Here is a 4321-nt window from a genome sequence, read left to right as displayed (position 1 = left end):
AAATCGAAAACACCAAGTGGCCTTCTTAGTTCCTACTACAATGCACCTATTATAACTAGAAAGTTTCCCCCCGCGTTGCGGGGGGCGGAAGGTGTTGCTTTTGCGTCAAAGTAAAGTACATTGCCTAAGTTGTTAGCCACAATAAAGTACGTTGCCATTGTAGGAGATATGTCCATTTACAAACGTGTAAATGTTATAATAAGAAAATACAATCCAATAATTGGGTAGAATTTCCACAGGACAACGTGCTAATAAGAAAAGATATCAAAGTGTTGCAGTATGCTATAAAAAAAAAGAATAATAAAAAAAAGAGATTATAAAAAAAAGAATAAAAAAAAAAGAATGTACATTGCTAAATTGAAAGAGATTATACAGCAGGTCTCAACAGCCCCATCCATCTTCCCATCGTGTTCAACTTAAGACTAAGACCAACAGCCCATGCAGCTATCAATTTCTCCAACGCTAAAAATTCATATGATACTGAATTCTCCACTTGTAAGCTTCATTCCACGCAAAAATGTGTAGATATTATCTATTGAATCAAGAGCACATGAGCAACCGTAAACATATCAGAAAACCACCAAGGCAGCCATCATCACAAGGGCAAAAAAAACAATCACAAAGAAACCTGAAACACCATGATAAAACAAATTACCAAAACTGACCCTTCTTTCCAAGGCATTTGTTTGACCAGAACTACACTTCAAACCTATAACAGAAGACTGGAAGAAGGCTGATAGTGAGGCTGCCAAGAGATGTTAATGTTAGAGTAACAAAATCAAATGGTGAAATAAATCAAAGGTGTTGATTGCAAGAAGGCTGGCACTGAAAGTTGCCAACAAATATAACAAAAAAAACTAAGTTTATGAAAAGCCTAACATACACAAAAATTCAACCAAGGACAACGATCGTAATTATATTGGAATTGGAATTACCTCCAAATCCTTGTGCTTCTTGATTCTAATGAATGGGTTTTTGTTCATTCCTCTTCCTAGAAATGAAATCGAACCCACATAATCTCCTACAGAGTACTGGCTATTGTTTCCCTTCCTCTAGTCTCCTGTACGACAGATTCCACACACCTGACCAAGTGGCTGATACCACTCTAAATCTTGATTTGAAGTAAGCTTTGTTGTCTGGGTTTACTGAAAGGTAATTTGCTATTAGAGAACAAAATTTACAACTATAGAACAATAATAAATAAAAAGCGCAAAAGAATATTCAAAAAAAAACTTACAAACAGAAGTTTGAAGTGTTGAAATCATCATTAAACCTGCAACGAAACGAAACAAACAAAAAATCTGTGAAATATGAAATCAACAACAACTATAAGTATACTTGACTGGGTGAAGTTGAATCCATAACGATGGAGTGTGCGTAGGGTTTGTGGAGGCCATATATTCGGCAACAAAGCATATAATCGGGGAGCAATTGAAAGGAATTGAGATAATCATCGCCTTCTGTTTCCGGTGAGAAGCATAAAATAGCGGTGGTAAACATCGAACAAACCTGATTCAGTGGAGAAAATTCGTTCTTAAGCTCACTCGAATCCTCAACATGCGACACTCCACTTCCACCAGGACCTTGGTAGACCGATTGCTAAAAATTAGGGCTTATCAGGATGTTGCTACGTCGCCTATAAACAACCTCAGACCCGTTTGAAGCTTCAATTGAAGAGGGAAAACGCAAATTCCAAATAGCGTCAGAAGTAGTGAAGAATCGAAAGTAGAGGATGTAGAAGAAACAAAAGGGAAAAAGCCACCATTTCCTCACTTAAGCAGGTCCGACCGATGATAGGGGCGACGATACAGAGAGGTGGAGATCAATATTAAGGATGAGAAAGGAGAAATATCTGGAAAGCATGAAAGAGAGGAAAGCAAAAAAAATGACCATATGTGGGAAGTTAGCGGTGGAGACATCGATATTAGGTGAAAAGGCGGTGGAGAGAAGAAGATTGGGATGAAACGGTAAAAGGAAGGAGATGGGTAGCTGGAGCAATGGTATTGGAAGTTTGAGTCGGTCCATCGTGGGTGGAGGACACGTCGCAAGGTCCACTACCGACATCGTAACTGATGTGGTAACCCATAAACAGTAAATGTGGTCGGGTAAAATTCAACCCATAGGAACAGATCAGGGTAGAAAATGAAAATATCTAAACTTACAGATCAATTCTGCCAACCCTAACGAATGCAAGTACAGGGACCAAAAGTGACAAATAAGATGCATATTTACTGTTACTATTATTCACAACTTTAATATATATATATATATATATATATATATATATATATATATATATATATAATAATAATAATAAATTAACAAAGTGACACACAAACAAAAATAAAAGGACCGGAAATGTAATTTAAGGGACCAAAACTGGCCAAAATGTCTCAGGTTAACTGTTCCTTTTGTTCACAATTTTAATATATATATATATATATATATATATATATATATATATATATATATATATATATATATATATATATAATAATTGGATTTTATCTAAATTCTTTGAATAAAAACCAAAGCCATTAGTTTAGTCTTTTAGCACCAACCATGAAGTGTCCTCTCCTTCCTACTATAGAGCCCCAATTAAAAGATTTGGATTTTATAATTAAAAGATTTGGATTTTATCATTTTTAATTGAACCACAAATTACCTACATTCATTTCATTTCTATTTTAAGGAACATACTTTAAAACTTGGCATATAAAATAAATCGATAATCAAGATTTATAAAGACTGAGATCTTATATAATTATGACAAAAAGCATTTTATAAAAATTGACTTTTACTCAAATTTAGGATGTTATGAAGTTTAGTAAATATCAAGTGACGTAAAAAACTGACATTTTATATAATAATACTAAAATAAAATAAAAATTATACAAATTTTGATTTGATGAAAAAACGGTCATTTTATTTAAGATGAAACTTATAAAGATTTGACAAAAAAACATTTTATAACAAATTTGCACTTGATGCGAAAGGCGATATTAGCAATGTACTTACAAATATATTTAAAATCGCCTATGATAACCTTCTCTTTCAAGCATGAACATCAGGTGGGAATCATAGTAAACCTGCAAAATCTTCGTAGTAGTAAGCCATTGATGCCATTATTTGAGCGTCGAAGAAGATCGGAAGTTGAGGTTCCAGAAGACAAGCTTCAAGAAAATGGTAACAGGAGACTAAGGTTAAAAAGCCATATCTGTAGCCAAAAGTATAGCACTTCAAATTCCCTCAAAAAGCAAAATAAGTGATAGAAAAAACATCATAAATAGTCCATATGGTTTTCCCAGATCTGAAGTTTAATCCCCGTGGTTTAAAAACATCATAGATGGTCCCTGTGCTTTCAAAAATTTTGATGTTTGATCCTTTTTGTTAACTCCGTTAGCTTTCCACCGTTAAATGAAGGGTATTTCCGTCATTTAACTATTCAGGGACCTTTTATGAGGTTTTCTTTTCTTTTATTTTTTTAAAATTAAATTTAATATCCAAGGTCTCTCTCTCTCTCTCTCTCTCTCTCTCTCTCTCTCTCTCGACAAACACAAACATACACTAGATCCCCACCCTTATTCTTCCCCAGCCTAACCATTCACCTTCATCGATCCTTCCTTCCCAATCTAATCATCCATCGATTGACTGTTGGTGAACCAAACCTCCCACCATTTTCGTTTCCGGTTCCCACCTCCTCCGATAACTTCATCGCCTCCGATGTCCAGTGGCCCCGTCTGAAAGCTTCACCGCTTCCCCATCATTGCTCGCCAGATATCAAAGCATCATCGAAAATCTCTCTTCATCCTTACCAGATTTCAAGTCGGAAGCCTCTCTTCATCCAACTAGATTTCAATCTGGAAACCACTTAAACTCTCTTCATCCCCACCGGAAAAACCTCCCAAGATACCAATGTTACTGTGGCGGTTGTTCTGTCTGGTGGTGTTGTGAATCCGATGACTAATGGTATCGGTGGTGGAGGGTTTATGGTTGTTCGATTTGTGTATATGTTGGAAACCCTAGAATTTGATTTCAGGGAAACTGCTTCGGCGACTTCCAAACAGGTTTAATCGATTTCATTCAAAGGGGGTTTTGCCTAATTTTGTTTTCGACTTGTTGAAACAATGATCTCCGATTTCTTACATTTTTTGCATCGGATAATTTTGAAGGTCTATGTTCTAGTGTAGTTGATGGACTTGTGATTGGTTTAATGAATGGGATGGTTGTTTTTGATCATTATTGAGTGGGTATTCACGTGGGAGAAAAAATGAACAGTTTCAATGAAGAAGATGAAGAATACGATATTAGTAAAGATAAT

At 35.5% G+C, this 4321-nt stretch overlaps 1 long non-coding RNA gene across 2 annotated transcripts; it reads right to left on the bottom strand.

Moving 5' to 3' along the window:
* Positions 1–423: 423 nt before the first annotated feature.
* Positions 424–1268, bottom strand: LOC145141157 (uncharacterized). Of its 2 annotated transcripts, XR_013722471.1 has the most exons (4): positions 1238–1268; positions 936–1145; positions 656–745; positions 424–532 (listed from the first exon to the last, which is right to left on the bottom strand). It is a non-coding gene; the product is annotated as an uncharacterized LOC145141157 (long non-coding RNA). The 2 variants fall into 2 exon arrangements; XR_013722470.1 differs by lacking the exon at positions 424–532 and having other exon boundaries at positions 614–745.
* Positions 1269–4321: the final 3053 nt, after the last annotated feature.

This window comes from Lactuca virosa, chromosome 9 (genome assembly GCF_052849685.1).
Source record: "Lactuca virosa cultivar CGN04683 chromosome 9, Lactuca_virosa_CGN04683_v6, whole genome shotgun sequence".
In the NCBI taxonomy this organism is placed as follows: Eukaryota; Viridiplantae; Streptophyta; class Magnoliopsida; order Asterales; family Asteraceae; genus Lactuca; species Lactuca virosa.
This window is presented reverse-complemented; position numbering and strand designations above follow the sequence as displayed.